The sequence below is a fragment of the Neofelis nebulosa genome, chromosome 7, assembly GCF_028018385.1.
Source record: "Neofelis nebulosa isolate mNeoNeb1 chromosome 7, mNeoNeb1.pri, whole genome shotgun sequence".
Taxonomy (NCBI): Eukaryota; Metazoa; Chordata; class Mammalia; order Carnivora; family Felidae; genus Neofelis; species Neofelis nebulosa.
Window position 1 is genome coordinate 41375074 of NC_080788.1, and position 27304 is coordinate 41402377.

The window sequence follows — 27304 nt, forward strand, 5'->3', positions numbered from 1 at the left end:
ATAGGTCGGCCTGGGACTCAGGGCGGGAGGGAGCAGGTGTATACAGTGGCTGGAGATTGGCGGGGGGTGCCGCAGCTGAAGGGAAAAGCAAGTTGGGTTGCGTGTCTTTGGTACCTAAGAGTGTGTCTCGTCTAAGACCAGGAGCAAAAGGTAAAAGGGTGTCGCCAAAGATGAGCACCCACTCCTAGCTACCTTCTGGTAGTCCCAAAAGAAATGGGGGTGGTTGTCTTTGAAGGTACTTCCGCTTAGCAACCCCACGCGGTTGCTAGGGAGGGGCCGTAGCCTGGATGACCCGGAAGTGATGGTGTCCATTTCTCACTGCCTGCTTTAAGTTCGTCCTATCGGGAGCGCCAGGGTACTCTGTGCCCGGCCGAGGGTGGGGCCAGCACTAGTGGTTCCGGCTCGGCTTCTATAGCCCCTCGGCTCCTCGCTTTCCCCCTCCCCTCCCGCACCTCTCCTCCCTCCCGCTCCTGGGAAAGAGAGGAGCCACCGCTGCGGGTGGGTAGAGAAGCACTCGGAGCCTCCGGGAGGGGACCGCGCCCGCCCCTTCTGCGCCTCTGAGTACCGCCGGACCAGGTACTCACTCCGGCTTCGATGGGGTCCGGGAGGCAGGAGCCTGAGGGTGTGCGTGTCTGTAGGGGCTGGTGGGGGGCCCTTCTCCGGGTTGGGGAGGGGGCCGGCGGAGATCCTGGGTGGGGCGCAGGCCGGCGTGTTTGTGGCGGCTAGCGGGGGTGGAATGGAGGGTTTGGGGGACCCCGCTGGCAGAGAGTGTCGGGTGGCCAGCTCGAGGTTGTGGAGGAGGCGCCCCCTCGGATGCAGAGTTCGGCCAGAGTGGACCGGGAGTTTGCCCCCTGGAGGATTCGCTCTGAAAGGGGGAGCATCCTCGGGCCAAAAGGGGAGCATGGACCTCGTCAGAGTGGTTAGGGCAATTCCTTGCTTCCCTTGCCTACCCTCCTGAAACGGAGCACTGCTTTCAGGGTTGTGGGGGGGTTGTTAGTCGGCTGGGCACCGCGGGGAGCCGCCCTTGGCTGAGCTAGGGCAGAAGAGTGGGTAAGGAGACCTCTCTCCACCCAACTTCCGTGTGCTTCCTCCACTTCTTCCTTTACTGCTCTCTCGCCCCAGAGTCCTTATCGGAGCGGTACCCCCAAGTGGGCAAACATCACAACCTATATGAGAGGGTGGAACTGGGTTCGTTGCCCCTAAATGATACTTCAAATGTTTGGAAAGTGCCAGAATGGCATATTTAACCAGGTATCCCAGCTCGATATTGAATCTGGTATAAATTGTCTTAGAAAAGTGCAGTACGGAAAAGCACCAAACTACAGGCTAGTCGGGTATAGCCTTGTTTGGTAGATATGCATGTTTGTAAAAAATAGGTTGGGGGAACTATATAGATATAGAGGTCTAGGCGAGACATGTTGAGGCAAGCCTCTTTTTCCAATCTGTTTCTTATCTGCCTGTAAGCCTGTTCTAGTTTAAATGAAGCAGAAAGACCCTCTTCATTTATATTTCAATTAGCGACTGAATTGTAGGTACTATGGTAATAGATGTCCCAGAATAGATAGGTAAACGTTCAGAGACTAGATGCTCTGTTTTTGAGCCTGTCTCTTAATCTTTTAAGGAGATAATTGTGGTCAAGTGGAAGTATTGGCTTTGAGATAGGTAAATCTGGGATTGAACCCAGACTATGCCACTGGCTAGTTGTTGACCTTGGGCAAGTCATGGGACCTACCAGAGATTTAGTTTCTTCGTAAGCAGAATGAGTAAAAAATTTTACCAGTATTTTAAGAGTGTGTGTGTGTGTGTGTGTGTGTGTGTGTTGTATTTAAAGAACAGTCCACTTCAAATGGAAGCACCTTCTAACTGAAAGATCAGTTATTATCATTAATCTCACACAGTCAAGGTAGCCCAATTTTGTGGAATGAGGTTTGAGACAGGAAGTGAATGGATAATATTGCAAAAGCATATGTATACAACAGGGCTTTCACTGGCTTCTAGAAATTGATCATAAGTAGCAGGAAATTCAATGATCAGGTGTTTCTGTAAACTCTAAATAAAGGACAGTATATGCACTTACTGAAGTGAGCAATATTGTTTCTCTCAGATTTTTCTCAGATTTGTAATGTGTCTAGTGTAGATTGATAGAAAGATATTTAAAGAGTAATGTACAGGGGAGGCTGGGTGGCTCAGTCGGTTAAGCTGCCCTCTTCGGCTCAGGTCATGATCTCTTGGTTCATGAGTTAGAGCCTTGTGTCAGACTCTGTGCTGACAGTTCAGAGCCTGGAGCCTGCTTCAGATTCTGTGTCTCCCTCTTTCTCTGCCCTCCCACTGCTCGCTCACTCTCTCTCTTTCTTAATAAACATTAAGAAAAAAGTAATGTATATAAATGTTTTTAAAGTTTTTAATTCCAGTTAGTTAACATACAGTATTATTTTAGTTTCAGGTGAACAATATAGTAATTTATCACTTCCATATGTACAACACATAGATATTTTGATTAAGTTCATATGTCTCTGCAGAGAATTAAAATTGGGGCATAAACTAGAAAATAGTTGCGATTTTAAGATTAACATCAACATCAGTAGCATGACTCATCTTAATTAGACTTAAACTATTAGCAGTACTTATAGAATTCTTATGTGTAATTCTGTAAAACAAGTGAAAATGGAATGCATTTCTGCCTTTAAAGCCTTCATGATGAGAATATAGAACTAAATCTCAGAAACTGTCTTTATATTGATCACTTTATAGATTTAAAATGATACAGTTACACGTAACCCATTATATCAGATTACCAAATAATATATTTTGCTTTGTAATGTAAGCTGTAGTTAATAATTTAAAAAAAAAATTTTTTTTTTAACGTTTATTTATCTTTGAGACAGAGAGAGACAGAGCATGAACAGGGGAGGGGCAGAGAGAGGGAAACACAGAATCTGAAACAGGCTCCAGGCTCCGAGCTGTCAGCACAGAGCCCGACGCGGGGCTCGAACTCACGGACTGTGAGATCATGACCTGAGCCGAAGTCTGACGCTCAACCGACCAAGCCACCCAGGCGCCCCTGTAGTTAATAATTTTTAAATGTACTTTATACTCAGTATAAGTCAAATCATTTGCTTTAATAAGATTTTTTTATGTGTGGAAAGTGGGTATAAAGTTGGTAATTCATTATCACTTTTTAGAGTGGTTTATAGGTTTTACATATTTTAAGAGAAATTTTCAAATAAATTTCTTTCCCGTGTCTCTGTTCACAGAGTTCAACTTTTTTTTTTTTTTTTTTTTTTTTTTTAAATAAAACTCTGAACTCTATGGAGCATTGGGTGGCTTAGTTGGTTAAGCACCCATCTCTTGATTTCCGCTCAGGTCATGATCTCAAAAATAAGTAACATTAAAAAAAAAAAAAACTCTCTAACTATATTGCATGCTCTTTGAAGTAGAAATACTATCTTAAATTTTATCTGCCATTGCAGCTACATAACAGGCACCAAATAAATGTTGGTCAAATTGAAAAATGGCTGGATATATACAGACCGTTAGGACACTTCTCAGTGAGCTTTTCTACTCAAAGTATGTGGCCATTCCAAGGATCTTTGCAGTTGTCCTTTAGGAAATTTGCTTGTCAGGAAATCTAAAAAATGACTAAGCCCTTTTCAGTATACATCTCTTGGATGATCTCAAAAAGTTTGAGGAAAGATTGGGAAGGTTTATATACCACATACGAGAATCATGTAAGGAACAAAGTACAGTTAATTTTATCAGTGCTGCCAAATTAGTAGTGAAAGAGTTACCGTGGAAATGTTTTAAAAATGCCAAGCAGTGCTTTACTCAAACCAAATGAATATTCTTCCAGAGCTTGTTCCTATTTTAAAGTATATTACTTTCTGCAGATATGATTTGGTCTCTAATAAGGATAAATAATCACTGTATAAAGAAAAAAACGGCTGATATTATAGACAAACTTTAATATCGCCAGTCTTGGTAGAACCTGCTTCAATGGCTTTAGATAAGTGGAAGTAGATTTTCATGAAAGAACTGTAGAATTTGTGGAATGATAGTTTTTTCTCTTTTTAACAGCTTTCTTATCTCTACTCATTTCTGCCTAAGATAGAAACTTTGAGACGCTGGGAGGGGGAAAAAGTGAATTTACTTCAGAATTACCATTTTAAGTATGTGGATTACTTATTTGGAGAGCTAAATTGGATTTTGACATTATTGGGATTGTGTTCAAGATGGACTCAGGAAAAAAAAAAATCAGATGCCATCTGTTTCAGATTCCTTATTCCCTCACCCCTTCGTGTTTTATGGCTTTGAATTCAACAGATTATTTTTCAAAACTAAAAATCCTCAGTAGATTTAGTTTATATAATTTGAGCTATATCAATGAACATATAACTAATAGAACTTGCATGTTTATATTGAGTTACACAAAAAGATCACAGACAATGGTTAAAAGTAATTTAAACTACCTGACTATTAAGTAGCTTCTTGTATCTTGGTCATCATTGACTTAATAAACCATTTTTGTCAGAAATACTTGTTGGTGGAAGTTGCTTTAAAAAAATTGGGTAATGGAGTTACAGAATAAATATTTTTTAGTCCTTGATGTTGCCACTTACAGAAGAGAAGTTTCTGCTGAGGATTTTTTCATTTTAGTGATAAGTCTATTTAAACTTAGGCTTTCAGCAGGGAGTTTGGCCTTACCATATACCAGCTGCTATTGTTTTCATCTAAATGGCACCATACACTTCATAGGGCGCATACTTGCCATTTTTCAGTTTGGATCTTAATAAATCCTGAGGATAGGCTTTTGGGTTTACTGAGCTGGAAAAGACCATAACTTGTTTAGGTTATAGTACTTGGCACCTGGCATGGACCAGAAATACCCAAGCATCTTTGAGAAACTATAAAGTAGTACCAGTGTAGTATCTGAGAAATGGCCTGAAGAGAGACCAATCTGGATAGAAGAGAGCCATGTTTTATCTGCAGCAGGAATATTCTGGTATTGTAAGAGCACTGATGGACTGCCCCTGTATCGTTTAGTCTGTTCCTCACCAGAAGCTCCAAGTGTGCAATGTAGTTATGGCAAGGGCTGGGGTGTCAGGGATGGGAATTGTTCTTCAATAATTGCTAACCCATCACAATGGAGGCGTAGACATATTGGGGAAAGGGATATTCTCTTGGATTTTGCCTTGGCCAGAGAAGCTGACTGAACAGGTAGCCATTGCCTTTGCCATCCAAGAAGACTTGGTACTACCAACACCTCTAGGTGCCGGGTAAGCCTGTCAAAACAACGTGGTTTGATGGCTTCATCAAAATAACAGGTAAATTTTCCAAGGAACAATAGCATTGGACCCACATTGATTTCTATAGGTTACACTTGTTTTTTTTTTTTTAAGTTTACTTATATTGAGAGTGAGAGAGAACAGGAGCAAGGGAGGGACAGAGAGAGAGGGAGAGAGAAAATCCCAAGCTCTGTACTGAGCATGGAGCCAGATGTGGGGCTTAATCCCGTGACCCACAAGATCATGACCTGAGCCATTATCAAGAATCAGACGCTTAACTGACTGCTACCCAGGTGCCCCTTTGGCTTACATTTTCTAACCTAGAGAAAGGGGTGTTGAGGACTTACGGGCCTCTGAATAAATACCATGCATTTATGTTCCTCTTAATAAGCTTATAAATATGTTTTGTCTTCTGGTATTAATGAGTCACGTGAAAGTGTGTGTGCGTGTGCACGCGTGCACCCATGATAATCACTGGATCTCATTTTAATTCTTCATCCCAAATTGCTAACCATACCTGTGGTGAAGCAGCTTCCTAGCTGGATTTTTTCTCCATTTCCTAGAGGTCACTCTCTCATGTAAGTGATAGTGAGCAGGGATATAACCAATGCCAGGAAAAAGGCAAGGGGATTGAAATTAATTTTTTTTAATTTATATAAATTGATTTAAATTAGATTTTATTTCACGTTAATTTCTTTAATTTTTCTCAAATTTCTGTAGCCTAAAGTAGTGATGTCTACTGTTTGAGATGTGGATGCCCAGTTTTTTTAATTCAAGTATTTTTTTTCACAGTTTTAGATTTACGGAATAATTGAGCAGATAGAGTTCCATATCTCTCCTTATCCACAAAACTGCATTCCCTCCATTTCCTCTATTATTAACATCTCTTGTTAGTGTGGTACATTAGTTACAATTAATGTACCAATATTGATAACATTAACTGTAGTTTTGTTAAGGTTTACTCTTTGTGTCATATAGTTCTGTGGGTTTTTTAACAACCTCATAATAATATGTATCCACAGTTTTATATAGAAGAGTTTTTACCACCCTAAAAATCTGTTGTTGTTTTTTATATTTATTTTGAGAGAGCACATACACACACGTATGGGGTGGGGGGAAGGACAGAGAACTAAGAGAGAATCCCAAGCAGACCCTACTCTGTCAGTGCAGAGTCCAATGCAGGGTTCAATCTCATGAACTGTGAGATCATGACCTGAGTTGAAGTCTGACGCTTAACTGACTGACCCACCCAGGCACCTGTTTTTTGCTTTTTGTTTTTTTAATGTTTATTTTGAGAGAGAGTGAGAGCGAGAGAGAGAGCTAGCTAGCAAGTGACCATGTGTGTGAACGGGAGACTGGCAGAGAGAATCCCAAGCAGGCTCCTTGCTGTCAGCCCAGAACTTGACATGAGACTCAGTCTCACAAATCCTGAGATCATGACCTGAGCCAAAATCAAGAGTCAGATGCTTAACTGGCTGAGCCACCCAAGTCCCCTCTAAGTTGTATTTGTTAACTAGAATTCACTTTCAGGTCGCTTTATTAACTATCCTTTCCTGGACTTAAGAGGACACCTTACATTATCCAAAGCATCTTAATCTTAATTGGTATTTTGACCTTCAGATATTCTGGTTATCTGAGGTATGATGCAAAAACTGTTTAAAAACTCCATATTTGGTAGGTTTTAATTTGCTTTTTCACCTAGTTAATTAATAATAGACCCAAGGGACAATCTGTGTGAAAGCACTTACACTTTGTAGAGATAGATGCACTCCAAATCAATCAGGGTGTAAGCTCACTTTGTTTTTAATGGGATCCATCTGGTTAATGCTTGTGTTTCTTGACTTTCATAGATTATGGGATCATAAAACTAAAAGAAAACATAGAGATGGTCTAGTTAGACCCTTTCACTTTTTAGTGGAGATTACTGAAGTGCAGGGAGACTAAGTGACTCACTGAAGATGATCTAGCTATAAAGAGTCAGACTGGAACACGTATCTCCAGACCCCCAGTCCAGTCATCTTTTTTTATAATACACAAGTTCATTCATTTTAGTGAATGAAGAAATTATGATTTTATAAGAAGTACATTTTCTAGAAATTCTATACTATAGTAGTGAATTCAAGATTTTGGTTGAATTCCTAGTTAATTTCTGAAATGTTGAGTGTGTATTTCTTAAAGTACCGGGTGTCACTGGATCTTAAGAGCAAATTTGTCGTTTTTCACATTTTAGATAGAAATCGGCCAATTAAAAAATAACAAAGATATTATAGCTTGTATTTAGTAAGCACACGTTCGGCTGCATTAAAATGAATCTTACTGTATTTTTTTTTGCACAGTGGAGATAATTTGTTAATACTTAATGTCATAAAGCAACAGTGGAATTCTGCCGTATGTGGTACTGTATAAGCTAGAGTGGAGTGTTATGTAAAACTAAAAGTATGGATTAATTTAATATGCATCTGGTAAATTCAGGGCTTGAAGGATGCACATCTGTTGAGAAAACAAATCATAGAACTATTCAGAGCTTCAGCATCTTTAAATATGTGTGCTTTGATTCTCTTTAACTGTTTTGAAACAGTCTTTAATGAATTCAAAAAAGGCTATTTGCTGTAAGGAAGCAATTGTGAAGCCATTTATGATGATATTAATCATTTTATTCTCCACAGCATTTGATACATTAGTATTTTTCTTTCCAATTTAGTTATTGGGGAGTTAAATGATCACCATAACAAAATAAGCTTATTGCAAAATGGTGTTTAAAAAAAAAGAAAAGAGCTGGGTGGCTCAGTTGGTTCAGAGTCCGACTCTTGGTCCGACTCAGGTCATGATCTCAGAGTTTTGTGAGTTCGGGCCCCATGTTGGGCTTAGTGCTGGCAGCACAGAGCCTGCTTGGGATCATCTCTCTCTCCCTCTCTCTGCCCCTCCCCCACTCATGCTGTCTGTCTCTCTCAAAATAAATAAAGTTAAAAAAATTAAAGTGTTACTCTTCTTTCTCCCTCCCCTTAAAGAGAGAAAGAGAGAGAGCATAGTTTCCTAATTGGGATAAATTAGAAATAGTTTAAAGCTCTGACTTCTAATTTGAATCCATAATCAATGAAGAAGTGACCACAGAGTTCCTACTGTGTATTCACCATACTTGTGCTTTAGGAATATAGAAATTGAAGATAATATTTATTTGGAAAAACAAGACTTAAAATGGAAGGTTGAGAGTAATACAATGTGATAAGTAATTAGGTGCAAACCTGGTATAATCTGGGAATACTGTAGGAATTAGGAGGGAAGAACATTCAGTTCATAATTCTAATGGAAATCAGACTGAAGGTAAAGTAGTGGATCTTGGCTCTGGCAGCTGTTTAGAATCACTTGGGGAAATTTTTCCCAGAATCAGTTGAATCAGAATCTCAGGGGTGGTGAGTCCATAGTTTGTGAAAAAGCTTTCCCAGGTGATTATAATGTGCAGGCAGTGCTGGGAACCACAGGTTTAAAAGATAGATACGATTTGGGTAAGCAGGAAAGTGTTTTCAGGCAGTAGAGCTAAGCAGGGAGGGGGAATTGGGTGCAGCCTGTGAAAAGACTAATCCAAAGCTGTGTGGGCCAGTTAGGGAGTAGGAAAAAAATAAGCTTAAGGAGGCAGAATGGGGTCATATGTAAAAGCAGGACTTCTCAAAGTGTGGTTCCTCAACCAGCACCATTGGCATCACCTGAACATTTATTATGAATGCAAATTTTGTGGCCTGCTCTAGACTTACTGAATTGGAAACTGTAGGGGTGGGGTCTACCAATCTATTTTAACAAACATTCCAGATGTACACAAAAGTTTGAGAACAGTTGTTAATAGAGGGTAATGAAAGGCAGGCAGAGGAAGTTAGATTTGATGTTGGCAATAAGTAGGGACCCAGTGAAGGTTTTTTAGGCTGGGGGAGTAACAGCATGCATTTGTATGTCTGAAGGCAAATCTGATGGTGATGTGCAGAATCCTTTGGGATACTAAAAGATATGAATGAAGAAAGCCAGCTGAGGAGTTACAGACATAATCTAATGATACAATCAGGCAGGGCCTGTTCTAGCGAATTTTTGGTGAGAACACAGAATAGTCATAACAGTGATGACAGTTTGACTGTTTATGTAATGGGCAGTATGCTAACTGCTTTGGACACATTGTCTCCTTTTTCTCACAACAAACCACTGCTGTGTGGCTATTACTACAATTTTACAGATTGGGCAATGAGGCCAAGAAAGTAGCTAGCTCCGAAATTCACATTGTTGGTAAGTGGTAGACACAGGATGCCAAGTTCAAGTATCTCTAACCTCTAAAGCCTCTTTTGAAGAAACAACTAGTAATATCTGGAGACCAAGAAATAAAGGAGAAGATTGACTCAGAAAAGTTTTAATCCTAAATGTCAGATAGCAAAGGGAAGTCCCTGTCAGAAGGGAAATAGTGCTTACACTGGGTAACACGGCAAGTCAGAAAACTTGAAACTATTTTGTAAAAGTGATTGTGAAAAATAACTAAAGGAAATTTTTGTATTGTGCTTTATAGGTATAAAATTTGAAGTAATTTGGGATAGCTGAGTTTTCAGGTTTTGTTTGAACTTTTTGCTCATGGTGTCTAAATTAGCCACCTCATCCAGCTTTTAAAAAATAGCTTTTAGGGGCACCTGGGTGGCTCAGTCGGTTAAGCTTCTGACTTTGGCTCAGGTCATGATCTCATGGTTCATGGGTTCAAGCCCTGCCTAGGGCTCTGTGCTGACAGCCTGGAGCCTGCTTCATATTCTGTGTCTCCCTCTCTCCCTACCCCTCCCCTGCTTGTTCTCTTTCTCTCTCGAAAATAAATAAACATTAAAAATTTTTTTTTAATCTTTTAGATTTTATAGTAAATAAGTCTGTGAATAAATTATGTTTGAGAAGCTTTCTATAATACTCTTTAAAAAAAATTTTTTTTAATCCTTATTTATTTTTGAGAGAGAGAGACCGAGTGTGAGCAGGGGAGGAGCAGAGAGGGGGACACAGAATCCAAAGCAGGCTCCAGGCTTCAAGCTGTCAGCACAGAGCCCGACACGGGGCTCGAACTCACGGAACTGTGAGATCATGACCTGAGCTGAAGTCGGACACTCAACTGACTGAGCCACCCAGGCGCCCCCTATATATAATACTACTCTTATCTCCAGAGAAATATTGTGATTTAGAAAAAAGTCTGGAGCATTTTTTTTTGAAGTTTATTTATTTATTTTAAGAGAACAGAGTGAGTGGGGGAGGGACAGAGAGAGAGAGAGAGAGAGAGAGAGAGAGAGAGAACCACAAGCAGGCATGAACCTCGAATTCATGACCTGACCCGAAGATGGACGTTTAACCAACTGAGTCACCCAGGCGCCCCTCACTCAGGTTTTAATCTCAGGGTCGTGAGTTGAAGCCCTTTTTGGGCCCCATGCTGGGTGTGAAGTATACTTAAAAAAAAAAAAAAAAGAAATATCTTAGTGTTGGGGTGCCTGGCTGGTTCATTTGGAAGAGTGTGCAGCTCTTGATCTTGGGCTCGTGAGTTTGAGCCCCACGGTAGAGATTATGGAAAAAAAAAACACCTTAAAAAAAAAGAAATAGGGGCACCTGGGTGGTTCAGTCGGTTGAGCATTTGACTTGGGCTCAGGTCACGATCTTACAGCTCACGAGTTTGAGCCCACGTCGGGCTCTGTGCTGACACCTCAGTGCCTGGAGCCTGCTTCGGATTCTGTGTCTCCCTCTCTCTCTGCCTCTAACCTACTCACATTCTGTCTCTGTCTCTCTCAAAAATAAGTAAACGTTAAAAAAATTTTTTTAAAAAAGAAATATTTCAGTTTTATTTTTAGTTGAGAAGAAATAGTACAAAAACTTGACATGTTTGGGTAATTGTTTTCATAAGATGTTATTAGTTTCAGTACCCTCTTACTTTACTTATTGAGGTAAAATTCACGTGACGTAAAAGTAGTCATTTTATTTATTTTTAATTACATCCAAGTTAGTTAGCATATAGTGCAATAATGATTTCAGGATTAGATTACTTAATGCTCCTTACCCATTTAGCCCATCCCCTCTCCCACAACCCTTCCAGTAACCCTCTGTTTGTTCTCCATAGTTAAGTCTCTTATGTTTTGTTCCCCTCCCTGCTTTTATATTTGCTTCCCTTCCCTTATGTTCATCTGTTTTGTCTCTTAAAATCCTCATATGAGTGAAGTCATATATTTGTCTTTCTCTAATTTTGCTTAGCATAATACCCTCTAGTTCCATCCATGTAGTTGCAAATGGCAAGATTTCATTCTTTTTGATTGCCGAGTCATACTCCATTGTATATATACACCACATCTTATTTATCTATTCAACCATCGATGGACATTTGGACTCTTTCCATACTTTGGCTATTGTTGATAGTGCTGCTAACATGGGGGTGCATGTGTCCCTTTGAAACAGCACACCTGTATCCCATGGATAAATGCCTAGTAGTGCAATTGCTGGGTCTTAGGGTAGTTCTATTTTTCGTTTTTTGAGGAACCTCCATCCTGTCTTCCAGAGTGGCTGCACCAGCTTGCATTCCCACCAACACTGCAAAAGAGATCCTCTTTCTCCGCATCCTCGCCAACATCTTTTGTTGCCTGAGTTGTTAATGTTAGCCATTCTGACAGGTGTGAGGTGGTATCTCCTTTTGGTTTTGATTTGTATTTCCCTGATGATGAGTGATGTTGGGCATTTTTTCATGTGTTGGTTGACATCTGGATATCTTCTTTGGAGAAGTGTCTATTCGTGTCTTTTGCCCATTTCTTCACTGAATTATTTGTTTTTTGGGTGTTGAGTTTGATAAGTTCTTTATAGATTTTGGATACTAACCCTTTATCTGATATGTTGTTTGCAAAAATCTTCTTCCATTCCCTCGGTTGCCTTTTAGTTTTGCTGATTGTTTCCTTTGCTGTGCAGAAGCTTTTTATTTTGATGAGGTCCCAGTAGTTCGTTTTTGTAAAAGTAACCATTTTAAAGTGTATAGTTTGGTGGCATTTGGTACATTCATGGTGTTTTGCAACCATAACCTTTATCTAGTTCCAACACATTTTCATCATCCCCAAAGGAAAACCCCAAACCTATTAAGCAGTTCCTCCCTGTTCCTCTTTCTCCATACCCCCTGGAAAACACTAATCTGCTTTCTTTCTCTTTGGATTTACCTATTGTGGTTATTTTGTAACATGAAATCATATAAAATGTTTCTGCTTCTTTCACTTAGCATAAGGATTTCTAAGTCCATCCATGTTGTAGTATGTATCAGTACTTCATTTTTTTTTTATGGCTGAAAAATATTCTGTATGGATATACCCCATTTGTTTGTCCATTCATCAGTTCATAGATGTTTTTAGTTGTTTCCATCTTTTAATTATTGTCAATAGTGTTCCTATGAACATTCATGTAGAAGTTTTTGTTTAAGTACTGGTTTTCAATTCTTTTGGTTATGTAACTAGGAATGGAATTGCTGGCTCATGTGGTAATTTTACATTTAACTTTTTTTTTTAAACCTTTTTTTTTTTTTAAGCTTATTTACTTACTTATTTTGGTAATCTCTGCATCCATCATGAGGCTTGAACTCACTACCTTGAGATCAAGATGCTTTACTGACTGAGCCAGCCATGGGCCCCTACATTTTGCTTTTGAGGAACTGCCAACTGTTGTTCACAGTGGCTGCACCATTTTAGATCCTCACTAGCAACGTTCAAGGGTTTTTAATTTGGAGAGGGGGAGGGAGGAATGGAGAGGGACAGAATCTTAAGCATGGAGCCTAGCAAGCCCAGCATGTAGCCCAGTGCAGAGCTCCACATGGAACCTGACTGGGGACTCAATCTCACGACCATGACATCATGACCTGACCTGAGCCGAAATCAGCTTAACTGACTGAGACACCCGGGTGCCCCTAGGGTTTTCATTTTTCTATGTTATCACCAAATCTGTTACTTTGTACCTTTTTAAAAAAATTTTATTATTTTTTTATTTTATTTTTATTTATTTATTTTTAACTTTATTTATTTATTTTTTTAATTTACATCCAATTTAGTTAGCATATAGTGCAACAATGACTTCAAGAGTAGATTCCTTAATGCCCCTTACCCATTTAGCCCATTCCCCCCTCCCACAACCCCTGCAGTAACCCTCAGTTGGTTCTCCATATTTATGAGTCTCTCCTGTTTTGTCCCCCTCCCTGTTTTTATATTATTTTTGTTTCCCTTCCCTTATGTTCATCTGTTTTGTCTCTTAAAGTCCTCATATGTGTGAATTTATATGATTTTTGTTTTTCTCTGACTAATTTCACTTAGCATAATACCCTCCAGTTCCATCCACGTAGTTGCAAATGGCAAGATTTCATTCTTTTTGATTGCCGAGTCATACTCCATTGTATATATATACCACATTTTCTTTATCCATTCATCCATCGATGGACATTTGGGCTCTTTCCATACTTTGGCTATTGTTGATAGTGCTGCTGTAAACATGGGGGTGCATGTGTCCCTTTGAAACAGCACACCTGTATCCCATGGATAAATGCCTAGTAGTGCAATTGCTGGGTGGTAGGGTAGTTCTATTTTTAGTTTTTTGAGGAACCTCCATACTGTTTTCCAGAGTGGCTGCACCAGTTTTCATTCCCATTTTTTTTTTTTTTTTTTTAATTTTAGAGAAGAGAGAGAGTATGACTGGGGGAGAGGGGCAGAGGGAGAGAAGAATTTTAAGCAGGCTCCACCCTCAGCTCGAAGCCTGTATTGGGCTTTATCCCCATAACTCTAGGATCATGACCTGAGCGGAAATCAAGAATTACTTGCTCAACTGACTGAGCCATCCAGGTGCCCCACTTTTTTTTTTAATGAATTTTTTTTTCTTTTTCTTTATTTTAGAGAGGGGGGAGTGAGTGGGGGAAAGGCAGAGAGAAAAGGGGACAGAGGATGCGAAGCGGGTTCTGTGCCGACAGTAGAGAGCCTGATGCAGAGCTCAGTCTATAAGATCATGAACTGAACTGAAGTCAGATGCTTAACTGACTGAGCCACTCAGGTGCCTCCATTTGTCTATCTTCTAAGAGTGTGATACTTTTAGCTCATATAGTTAGATCTTTGATCTATTTCGAGTTTTACAGTATGAGGTTAAGGTTCAGCTTTATTCTTTTGCATGTGGGTATCCAGTTGTCCTAATACTGTTTGATCTTTCCCAGTGAATGCCCTTGGCATATTCTTCTTGAAAATCTGTTGGTCATAGATGAATAGGCTTGTTTCTGGACTCTTATTTTGTTGATCTATATATGTGTCTAGTGCCACTACCACACTGGTTTAATTATTGTAGTTTTGTGGTGACTTTAAAATCATTTCAGAAAGTACAAGTCTGATTTTGTTTTTCAAGATTTTCCAAGATTGTGTTTTGGCTATTTGTTGTTCCTTGCAATCGCATATGAATTTTTAAATGTTTTTAGTGATTGCCTTATAGTTTGCCTTATACATTTATAACTAATCTAAGTCTACTTCCAAATAACACTATATTGCTTTATGGTTTGTGTTGGTGTCTTACAACAGTTGTCCCAATTCCTCCTTCCTGTCTCTCATAACATTTTTGTGATTACTTATCCAAGCTGTAGTCACCTAATAAATTGTTGCTATTGGTATTTTGAACCAATACTTAGCTGTTATATCTATTAAGAAAAAGAAAAAAAATTACTTTCATTTATTCCTTCTCTAATGGTCTTTTCGTAGATCTAAGTTTTGTTACTTTTGTTACTTGTTTTTGATTTTGAGAGGGAAAGTGCTAGTGGAGGAGAGGGGTGGGGGAGGGGAGAGAATCTTAAGCCTGCTCCATGTGCAGTCCAGAGCCTGTTGCGGGGCTCAATCCACAACCCTGGTATCATGACCTGAGCTAAAATCAAGAGTCAGACTTTTAGGGGTGACTGGGTGGCTCAGTTGGTTAAGCATTCAACATCAGCTCAGGTCGTGATCTCATGGTTCAGGAGTTCAAGCCCCTCGTCGGGCTCTGTGCTGATAGATCAGTGCCTGGAACCTGCTTCAGATTCTGTGTCTCCTCTCTCTGCCCCTCCTCAGCTCTCGCTCTGTCTCTCTCAAAAAAATAAATAAATAAATAAATAAATAAAATAAAATAAACATTTTTTAAAATTAAAAAAAAAGAGAGACATTTAATCACCTGAACCACCCAGATGCTCCTAGATCCAAGTTTTTTATCTTTGTCCTTTTCTTTCTGAAGAACTTTTTTTGATATTTCTTGCAAGGCAGGTCTGCTGGTGACACATTCCCTCTGTTGTTGTTTGAGAAAGCAAAAGTTTCTCCTCTACTGTTGAAGGATAATTTCACTGATAGAGAATTCTGAGTTGGTGGTTTTTTGCCATGACCAGTTTAGATATTAATCCTATTTTGTCTTTGTATGTATGGTTTGTGAAAGGAAATAATACCTCCAGCATGGGTTTCTGCTCCTAGGTTTTGTTTCTCCCTGTACTCCTTTCTCTCCAGTTTTTAGGACAGTGATTTATCCTGTGACCTCATTTCTCTGGTGGATCTAAGAAGAGGTCTTGTCTTTCAGTTTTCTTGTTGTAAGGAAGAGAACCACGGCTCCATGATCTTCACATGTCAGCAGAAACGGGCAAGCTTTATATGACTTTTAGAAACAGCTCTTCTATTTCTGAAAAAAAGGCCACTGAGATTTTGGCAGGGATTGCATTGACTCTGTCCATTGTTTGAGTTGTATTGCCATAACAGTATTAAGTCTTCCAATCTATGGACAAGGTATCTTTCCATTTATGTTGGTCTTCTTTCATTTCCTTCAGTTTTTTCCAGTTTTTAGTGTACAATGCTTATACCTTCTTAGACATTTATTCCTAGGTATATATTTTTTTGATGCCATAATAAATGGAATTATTTTCTTTTTTTAAATAAATGTTTATGTATTTATTTTGAGAGAGAGAGTGCAAGTAGTGGAGGGGCAGAGAGAGAGGGAGAGAATCCCAAGCTCGGGACTCAATCTCCCCAACCAGGAGGTCATGACTGGAGCCGAAATCAAGAGCTGGACGCTTAACTGACTGAGCCACCCACATGTCCCAGAATTGTTTTCTTTATTTCATTTTCAAGTTTTTCATTTTTTATTTCATTGCTAGTGTACAGAAATAGAACTGACTTTTGTGCTGAATTTGTTTATTACCTCTAATAATTTTTGTTTATATATTCTTTAGGTTTTCTTATATAGGACTTGTCATCTGTAATAGATAGTTTTACTCTTTCCAAATTGGATGGCTTTTTCCTTCCTTTAAAAAAATTTTTTTAATGATGTTATTATTTTTTTTTTTGCCTAACTGCTCTGGCTAGAATTTCCAGTCCAACATTGAATAGGAGTGGCAAATGAGAGCATTCTGCTCTTGTTCCTTATCTCAGGGGCAAAGCTTTCAGTCTTTCACCATTGAGTATGCTAACTCTATGGTTTTCATAACATTTTTTTCTTATGTTGAAGAAGTTTTTTTCTATTCCTAGTTTGAGTGTTTTTATCACGGTACGATTTTGTGAAATGCATTTTTTTTTTTTTTTTTTTTTGCATCAACAGAGATGATCATATGGTTTTTCTCCTTAATGGGTGTATTATATTGATTGATTTTTCTAGTTGACCCACCTGGAATAAAGCTGTTTGTCATATGTGTAATCCTCTTAATATGCTGTTGGATTATGTTTGCTAGTATTTTGTTGAGCATTTTTACATTGTATTTGTCTGTAATTTTCTTGGAATGTTTTTACCTGGTTTTGGTATCAAGGTAATCCTGGCTTCACAGAATGAGTTAGGAAATAATTCTATTCTGGATTTTGAGAGAGTCTTAGAAGGATTGTTAATTATTTTTTTAATGTTTGGTAGAATTTACCAGTGAAGTCATGTAGTCCTGGACTTTTCTGGGTGGGAAATTTTGACTGGTGATTCAGTCTTTACTTGTCCCAGGTCGTTCAACTATTCTATTTCTTCTGGAATGTTTTGGTACTTTGTAACATGTTTATAGGACCATATCCATTTCTTTCTTTTTTTTTTTTTTAATTTTTTTTTTTTTAACGTTTATTTATCCTTGAGACAGAGAGAGACAGAGCATGGACGGGGGAGGGGCAGAGAGAGAGGGAGACACAGAATCTGAAACAGGCTCCAGGCTCTGAGCAGTCAGCACAGAGCCTGACGCGGGGCTCGAACTCACGGACCGCGAGATCGTGACCTGAGCCGAAGTCGGACGCTTAACCGACCGAGCCACCCAGGCGCCCCTAGGACCATATCCATTTCATCTAGGTTATCTGACTTATTGGTGTACAATTTTTCATAGTTTTCTTTTATAACCCTTTCCATTTTTAAGGTCTGTAGAATGGTCCCCATTTTCATCTCTGAAGTTAGTAATTCAAGTCTTTTTCTTGGTCACGTTAACTAAAAATTTGTCAAGTTGCTGATCTTTTCGAAGAATTAGCTTTTCATTATGTTGATTTTATTGTTTCATTTTCTATTTTATCTCCCCTCTTACCTTTTGATGTCTTTTCTACTGTTAGCTTTGGAGTTAGCTTGTTCTTTTTCTAGTTCTTTGAGGTATAAACTTGGGATATCAATTTGGGATCTTCTTGTTTAATCCAGGCATTTAAAAATTTTTTTTTAATGTTTATTCATTATTGAGAGACAGACACAGAGCGTGAGCAGGAAAGGGGTAGAGAGAGGGGGAGACACAGAATCTGAAGCAGGCTCCAGGCTCTGAGCTGTCAGCACAAAGCCCGATGCGGGGCTCAAACTCACAAACTGCGAGATCATGACCTGATATGAAGTCGGTCGCCTAACCAACTGAGCCACCCAGGCGTCCCTAATGCAGGCATTTATATCTATAACCTAGGCTCTTAACACTGCTTTCACTGTATTTCATAAGTTTTGGTGTGTTGTGTTTTGTTTTAATTTGTGTATTTTCTAATTTTCCTTGTGATTTCTTCTTTGAACCATTTGTTGTTTAAGATGATGTTATTCAGTTTTTACTATTTGTGAATTTTCCAGTTTTTCTTTTGTTAATCGATATCTAGTTTCATTCTATTATCATAAATGATATTTTGTATGCTTTCAGTCTTTTAAAATTTATTGAAACTTGTTTTGTATCCTAATCTCTCCTGGAGAATGTTACATGTACATTTGAGAAAAATATGTATTCTGCTTTATCAAATGGAATGTTCTGTATATGTTAGGGCTAATTGGTTTATAGTATTTACAAATACTCTATGTCCTTATTTATCTTCTGATTGTTCTATCTATTGTTGATAATGGAGTGGAAGTCTCTTAATTGTTAAGGTAGTATTGTCAATTTCTCCCTTTAATTCTGTCAGTTTTTGCTTCATATATTTTGTAACTATTGTTTGGTGTGTTTATGTTTATAATTGATAGGTCTATCTGTTTTCATCCTTTTACTTTTAAACTATTTTGTCTTTTGATATAAACCGGTGACTTGTAAACAGCATTTAGTTGGATTGTTCTTAATCCATTAGACTAATCTTTCTTTTATTTATTTTTTTTAATTTTTTTTTTAACGTTTATTTATTTTTGAGACAGAGAGAGACAGAGCGTGAACGGGGGAGGGTCAGAGAGAGGGAGGCACAGAATCTGAAACAGGCTCCAGGCTCTGAGCTGTCAGCACAGAGCCCGACTCAAGGCTCGAACTCACGGACCGTGAGATCATGACCTGAGCCGAAGTCGACCGCTTAACCGGCTGAGCCACCCAGGCGCCCCGACTAATCTTTCTTTTATTTATTTATTTATTTATTTATTTATTTATTTATTTTTAATTTATTTTTGGGACAGAGAGAGACAGAGAATGAACGGGGGAGGGGCAGAGAGAGAGGGAGACACAGAATCTGAAACAGGCTCCAGGCTCCGAGCCATCAGCCCAGAGCCCGACGCGGGGCTCGAACTCACGGACCGCGAGATCGTGACCTGGCTGAAGTCGGACGCTTAACCGACTGCGCCACCCAGGCGCCCCTAATCTTTCTTTTAAATGAAGAATTTAATCCATTTACTTTTAAAGGAACTTAAAGGAGGGAGTTTTTGCTATATTGAACTTATTTCTGCTATTTAGCTATTTTCTGTTTTATATATTTTTTTTGTTTCTCAGGTCCTTTATCACTGCTTTCATTTGCAATTAGTTACTGTTTTGTCTAGTGTACTGCTTTATTCTCTTCTTCTTCTTCTTCTTCTTCTTCTTCTTCTTCTGTATATTTATAAGTTGTTTTCTTGATGTTACTCTAAGGATTACAACTAGCATCTCAGTCTTACGATGTCAGGTTTGAATTTACATCTCAGCTTAGTTTTAGCAGTACGCAAAAACTCCTATTTAGCTCTGCCCACCCCCCATTTTGTTAGTGTTAGAATTACATCTTTATACACTGTGTTCCCATTAAATAGATGTTTAGTTCTAAAAACATATTACTTCATTTTTCTTTCAAATCATGTAAGCCAAAAAAGAGTTAAAAACCAGTGATGCAATAATAGTAGTTTGTATAATATGTACTTGTGTAGCTATCCTTATTTTTGTTCTTTATTTCTTTGTATGATTGTTACTATCTTGTACCTTTTCATTTCAGCCTTAAAGAACCCTCTTTTAAATTTCTTATAGAGCGCTCTCACCCTCTCTGCCCCTCACTCACTTGTGCCCTCTCTCTCTCAAAAAGGAAGTGGGGGCTGCCTGAGTGGCTCAATTAGTTAAGCATCTGATTGGTTCAGGTCATGATCTCAAAGTTCGCGAATTCAAGCCCCACTTCAGATGACCTTGAGCCCCATTTTGGGCGAGCATGAGCTCTGCTTTCTCCCTCCCTCCCTCTCCTTCCCCTTGTGGGATTCTTTCTCTCCCTCTCTCTTTCTGCTCCTTGCTCACTTGTGCCCTCTCTCTCAAAATTTTTTTTCATGTAGAGCAGATCTGCTAGTGATGATTATTCTTAGCTTTTATTTTTCTGGGAATGTTATTAATTTTTCTTTCATTTTTGAAGAAGTTTTGCTGGATATAGAATTTTTGGCTATTTCTTTGAACACTTGAAATAAGTTATCTCACTGATTTCTGGCTGCTATAATTTCTGATGAGAAATTGGCTATTAATCTTATGGAGAGTCCCTTGTATGTAATGAGTTTCTTCTCTCCTCCTGTTTTCAAAGTTCTTTGTATTTTCACAATTTGAGTATAATGTGTCTTGGTGTTGATCCTTTTGAGTTCATGCTGCTTGGAATTGGTTGATTAGATGTATAGATTCAGGTTTTTTATCAAATTCTGGAAATACACAGCCATTAGTTCTTCAAATACTCTTTCTACCCATTTCCTCCTGCTCTGGGGTTCCTAGCATGTGTTATGGTGGTACACTGGACAGGGTCCAACAGGTTTGTTAGGTTCTATTCATTTTCTTCATTATTTCCTCTTCCTTTGGGTAATCTTAATCGACCTGTCTGCAAGTTTGTTGATTTTTTTTTTTTCTCTTTCCTGCACAGATCTGCTGTTGAACCATTCAGTTAATTTTTATTTCACTTACTATACTGTTGAGCTACAGAATTTCAATCTGATTGTTTTCTTTTTGACCCTCCCCTTCAATTTGATTTCTTTATTGATATTTTCTACTTGGTAAGATCCTGTTTTCTTGGCTTCCTTTAGTTCTTTGTGGTTTCCTTTGCCCAGGCTTCCTTGGCGACATTTTCTATATTTCTTTTTTTCCTGCAAATGAGCCCGATTTTATTTTTTGTTTATATGCCTCATAATTTTTTTTTTTTTTAAAACTAGACATTTTGATTATTATTATGGATCAACTCTAGACATCAGATTTCCTCTCCTTTCCGGGGGTTTTTGTTGCAGCTTGTTGTGTGTTAACTGTTTGTTTTGTTGTTGTTTCGTGTATTTTCTATTTTTGTAAAGTGTGTATTCTTGGTCATGTGTGGCTCTTGAAGTCTATGTTTCATTAGCTTAATAGTCAACTAATGTGTTGACCAAATTTCCTTAAATACCTATAACCCAAAAAAGAAAATAATACTCTCAATTTTGACTAAATGGTTCCGTGTTTGGGTATTCCTTTAACACTAGACGAAGCTGTTTACAACCCTCCCTTACCCTTTACTCCCTGTTTGTGTGGAGCCTGAAGGTAAGCTAGAAGTGAAAGCTTAGAGTCTTCTTAGGCCTTTTCTGTGCATGTGTCTAGCCTTGGGCATAGGTATATCCTTCTAGATTCCTTTTTACATCTCAGAGCTTATACAGACCATTTCTCCCCACATACGTCCTTTCTCAGTCTCTTCCTTCCCTATTTTCCTTTACCCCACCCAGGCTGCTTGCTCTGGGAATGCTCCAAGTCAGGCAAAGCAAAGGCAAAGTCCTTGTGCCAGTCCTCCAGGAAGCTGGCTGCCAGTCAGGTCATCACATTCAATCACAGTTCTGGGAGACTAAGGTTTGTATTTCTCCCTTGGGACTATCAACCTGCACCAGGAACGCAGCTGCCATCCACACTGCCCTGCTGAACTGGGGAGTAGAGGATGAGAGGCAGGTGATTTAAAACCCTGACACTCTTTTATTACAATGTAGCAGCTTCTTTCTTTACAAAGCCTTCCCTTATTGTTTTAAGTTTTTGATTAGATTCCGAAGTTCTGCAAAAGTTGATTCTGATAGTCTTTGCTGGCTTATTTGTTGCTTTTTTTTTTTTTTTTTTTGTGTGTGGAGGGGTGAAGCCCTTGGAGTTCCTTACTCTGCCATTTTTGGTGATGTTCTTCCCTGTTCCCCTCCTTTTGTTTGTTTGTTTTTTTTTTTTTTAATCTTTATTTATTTTTGAGAGAGAGACAGAGTGTGAACAGGGGAGGAGCAGAGAGAGGAGACACAGAATCCGAAGCAGGCCCCAGGCCCTGAGCTGTCAGCACAGAGCCCGATGCGGGGCTCGAACGACCTGAGCCAAAGTCGGACACTCAACTGACTGAGCCACCCAGGTGCCCCCCTGTTCCCCTCCTTTTTTAGATTTCCTACTGAATCTCTTCAAAGTAACCAGCTTTATTTTTACGATATGTTTTCAAGAACTACAACGTACATACATATAAAGGGTCATGTATAGTTTAAAGACTAAAAGTTAACACTGCATTCCCATCACTCATGTAAAGAAACAGAGCATTACAGTACCTTAGGAGACTCCAGGTACCCCTTCCTTTTTCTGACCTTCTAGGAAACAATATCCTGAATATTATTAAATATCTTAATAGCGAATTAGATATGCACAGAGGCAGGAAAGTATAATCTATAACTAGAACAAAAGTCAGGCAATAGAAACAGACCTAGAAATGCTGAGATGATAGAGTTAGTACTCAAGGACTTTAAAAACATTTATTAAAAAGTTGCAGGATTTATTTTTGGGGGGATTTTTAAATGTTTATTCTTTTTTGATTTTAGAAAATATTTATTTTTGAGAGAAAGCAAGCATGGGAGGGGCAGCATGAGGGGACAGAGGATCGAAAGCGGGCTCTGCATCAAGAGGCTGACAGCAGCAAGCCCCAGATGGGGCTTGAACTCATGAACTGTGAGATCATGACCTTAGCCAAAGTCAGATTTATCGACTGAGCCATCCAGGTGCCCCAAAAAGTTGAAGGATTTAAAGGCAAATGTGAAAATACTGAGGAGAGAGACGGATACAAGATACAAGAAAGAACCAAAAAAAACTCTTCAAGCTAAAACATACCCAAATTGTTGCTTTTAAATTCAGCATTTTCAGTATAACTTACTGAATGAAGAATGTCATAATAGTCCTTTTTGAGCGCATAAAAGATAAAAACGTTAAGATCTAAAAAATGGGGATGTGATCAAGATGATTGTTGAATGAGGGAGGTAAGGACTAATATGGTTAAAGTAGGATCTAAGTATTTACTGTAGAAATATCTGAGGGGTACCTGGGTGGCTCAGTCAGTTAAGTGTCCAGCTCTTTTTTTTTTTTTTTTTTTTAATGTTCATTAATTTTTTGAGAGAGACAGGGTGTGAGCGGGGAGCGGCAGAGAGAGAGGGGGATGCAGAATCTGAAACAGGCTCCGGGCTTTGAGCTGTCAGCAAAGGGCCTGACACAGGGTTCGAACACAAACTGGGAGATCATGACCCCACCCGAAGTCGGATGCTTAACCGACTGAGCCACCCAGGCGCCCCAAACGTCCAGTTCTTGATTTCAGCTCAGCTCATGCATGGTCTCACAGTTTGTGAGTTCAAGCCCCACATCGGGCTCTGCACTGACAGGGCAGAGCCTGCTTGGAATTCTCTTCTCTCCTCTCTTTGTCTTTCCATCCATATGCATACTCTCTCAGAATAAATAGATAAGCTTAAAAAAATTGAGAATGATTAAACACAAGTATTTCATGAAATATATCTACATTATTACTATATTTGTATATTTAATATAAATTAAATAAATCTTGACTTAACATTTTACTTAATGTATGATAAATAGTAAATAAAAACATTTTATATTTTTAGTGTATAAATAGTTACGTATTAGTATTTTTTTCTTAAACTGAACATTTTTAATCATTTGGTATGTAAGGCTGTGCTGTGTCCTTCTTGCTAGGACAGTACTGACAGCATAAACCTCTTTATGCACTCAACTATGATTAAACTAAGGTTTACATCCTTGGTATTAAAATACTGCTGCCCATTTACTAAACATACTTTAAATCTTTCTAAGTTGCCGAACTTACCAGTACTGATTTCAGGGCTGTTGAGATTTGTTTTTATGTGGGCCAAGTTAGGACAATGAATTCTTTTTCTTTCTCTTTTCTCTTTTTCTTTTTCCTTCTTTTTTTTTTTCTTTTTTTTAAGTTTATTTTGAGAGGCAGAGAGAGTGGAGGAGGGACAGAGAGAGAGGGAGAGAGAATCTCAGGCAGGCTCTGTGCTGTCAGTGCAGAGCCCAATGCGGGGCTCAAATTCATGAATCGTGGGATAATGACCTGAGCTGAAACCAAGAGTTGGACACTCAACCAACTGAGCCACCCAGGTGCTCTGAATTCTTTTTCTTTGGTTAAAAAATTTAAGTTTTAATTCTTTTTTTCCCCCAACATTTTATGACTTATTTTGTAATAAGCCTCAATTTATTGTTGGGAGGTTGAGTTATGAAGTATTAACTTGGGGGGCACCTGGGTGGCTCAATTAGTTGAGTGTTGGACTCTTGATTTTTGCTCAGGCTCAAACTCGCAACCCCAAGATCAAGAGTCAAATGCTCCACCAACTGAATCAGCCAGGTGCTCCTATCCAATCACAGTTTTATACCCATACGAACTTTTGTAGTTTTATATCCCTAGGAGTATCATATATTCTCATTGATAGTGGAGAACCTGAGTGAGGGCTAGGAAGAATGTATTCTAAAAGCATGAATCCTAAAACTCATGCTCTTTTCTTCAGAGTATACTTTTGAAGCTTACAGGAGCATGCTCCTCTGACTTCACGAAGTCACCTAACTTTACTAACAGGTTTGCTCATAGCAAATTAAAGGTGCTCCTAGAGCTGAATGCACCAACAGCTGGGAGAAGTGACTTTTGATTCAAGAAGAAAAACATTTAGTCTTAAAACTTAGTAGGGGTGCCTGGGTGGCTCAGTCATCAGTTAAGTGACTTTGGCTCGGGTCATGATTTCGTGGTTCATGAGTTCAGGCCCTGCATCGGACTCTTTGCTGATGGCCGGAGCCTCCTTCGGATTCTGTGTTTCCCTCTTTTTCTCTGTCCCTCCCCCGCTCACACTCTTTCTCTCCCTCTCTCAAAAATAAACATTAAAAATTTTTTTTAAAAACACAAAACTTAGTAGCATGGGGCCATTTAGTATAGTAACACCATTTGGCCATACAGACTTCATTAGGGCTGGATGACATAATTTTTCATAGAAGACTATAGTAATTGTTCTCAGTCATCAAAAAGGTTAAATTCGCATAATGTCATGGTTTGGCTGCCTAAGAGTCCATGTGTGAGCGTATGCTCTAAAATTATTATCTCTTCTCTTTTTTTTCTCTTCCTTTCCAATATTTATATCATATTTCTTTTTGAATTGTCTAGGACCCGTGGTTAAGTTACTTTTGTAGTAGCTCGTATTTCAGTATAAAGTATGTAAGTCTAAACTTTTCGGGTTTAAAAGGATAAACTTAGTGTTCAGGACATAATTTCCTAATGATTAGACTAATGACGGATTCTTATACTTAAAGATAATTATATCTGTGCACATAGTTTGACATACACACACACACACACACACACATATATGTATATATGAAGTACTTGATTAGACAGAATTGTGATTGATAGAGACATGAATAGATTAGAAGGTGGGATAAGGTCTGCCAATTATGGGTGATAGGTGTGTGCCAATTAGATAGGTGTGTGAGTGATAGGTGGGGAAGATAAAATCTCAAGATTAATATGTTAATACTTTAATCTTGTAATAACTCATTAAAGGAAGTTTTTCATTTTCTGTTTAAATTTCACTTTTACCCTAGGAATTTTGTGAATAATCAGATACTGTCCTTTAGTTTTTTGAGACTAAAGATTTTATGTAACTGATTAAAATGATTTATGATCATTAACAGGTGGTAGAAAAGGAAAAGGGGACAAGTGAAACTGAGTTATCTTTGGAGTAACAGGATTTTATTCTGCTCTAGAATTATAAAACATTGGTTTAGACATGGACTTTGATGCAGCCAAATGTACAAAATTTTGTTTCGCTACACTGTCTTGATAATTGAATTTGGCCCAGAATCATGGGAATCCTGTGGGCGTGTGTATGTTTGAGTTCTGAGCAAGCTACTAGAGAAGGGTTGAACTAATGGCTCCCAAAGAAATGTTAAAATAAGGATTTTTAGGTGTTTTTGTTTGCTTCTTCATAGTGAGCCTGCCAGTTTTTCCTTTTCCATTTTGCTTTTCTTGGCTTTAAAGAAACATTCTTCTTGATCGTTGCTTTTACTGTTTCAAAGTGAAACTGATATGCATTTCCCTTACTTTAGTGTAATGATACTGAATACAGAGTTAGCAGCACTTTTTTCTCCTTTGAGGTGTTGGGGAGGCATTTCCTCATCTGCTTCTCTCAAACATTATTTTTTAGTATTTTCACTGGGTTTTCAACTGAGGGTTTATTTCCCAGTCAGAGACTCTTACTGCAGATAGACGTCTCAGAATTCTTAATGGATTCTTGTGAATTCAGTATGGAGTCACAGGAAAGAAGGGAGAAATTTCTGGGTCTTTCTGCAGTAGCAATAAATATAAACTGTCAAGCCATAACAAATTCAAGTCCTTTTCAGAATTTTGTTGTTTGGTATGCAGGCACAAGAACAGGAGAAACTTCTTGGCCCTCTATGTGGATATGAGGAGAGGTTATGGTTGTCTTTTGTCTGCTTATTTTTCTTACCTTACCTACTTACCTCCACCTGCTTTGAACGTGCTGACAGGAAGAACAGAATGAAGGGGGAAGAGCCCTCTTGGTGGATTGGCCCACCTCTCTGATCAGTTTGTGTGTGTGTGTTTTTAAAGTAGGCTCTATGCCCAACATGGGGCTTGAAGTCAAGACCCTAAGACCCAAAGTAGTATGCTGTACTGAGCCAGCTAATCACCCCGATTTCTGATCAGTTTTGCTGTTTTTCTGTGGTTATCGTTGTTTTAGCAATAAAGAAATTGAGGCCTTATCAAAGGTTACTGTTTCCCTAGATTCTCTGTCCATTGTTTACCATGGAACCCTTTTGTGAGTCTGGTGCTTTCCCCCACCTTTGAGGTATGAAGCCATCCTAACTTCTTCTTTACAGAGGAGGTGCATTGAAATAGTCATTTACCAGTTTGTGATTTCAGCCTGATTGGCAGATGGTGATGTTGGAGCTGCATTGGTTTTGCCCATAAAATATACTTGTGGCTGATCTGACAGCCACAGAGAGTGAGTTGTCTTTCTATAGCTTTGAAATTAAAATGCAGCTTGACAAACTTTATATGGTAACTGTTGCTTACATTTGGCTGCCTATAGAAATTTACTAACATTCTAAAACA

General features: G+C 38.8%; 1 protein-coding gene across 18 annotated transcripts in view; it reads left to right on the plus strand.

The window, feature by feature from the left end:
* The first annotated feature begins 327 nt into the window (after positions 1–327).
* CSNK1G1 (casein kinase 1 gamma 1) overlaps positions 328–27304 on the plus strand; it is a 170959-nt gene continuing 143982 nt past the window's right edge. For 6 of the 18 annotated variants that reach the window (XR_009264070.1, XR_009264072.1, XM_058737424.1 and 3 more), the window contains exon 1: positions 332–576. The gene's annotated coding sequence lies outside the window, so the exon portion shown is untranslated. Of the gene's footprint in view, positions 577–3313; positions 5322–27304 lie in introns of those variants that run through there. The other 12 variants (XM_058737427.1, XM_058737434.1, XM_058737418.1 and 9 more) reach the window with 7 other exon arrangements.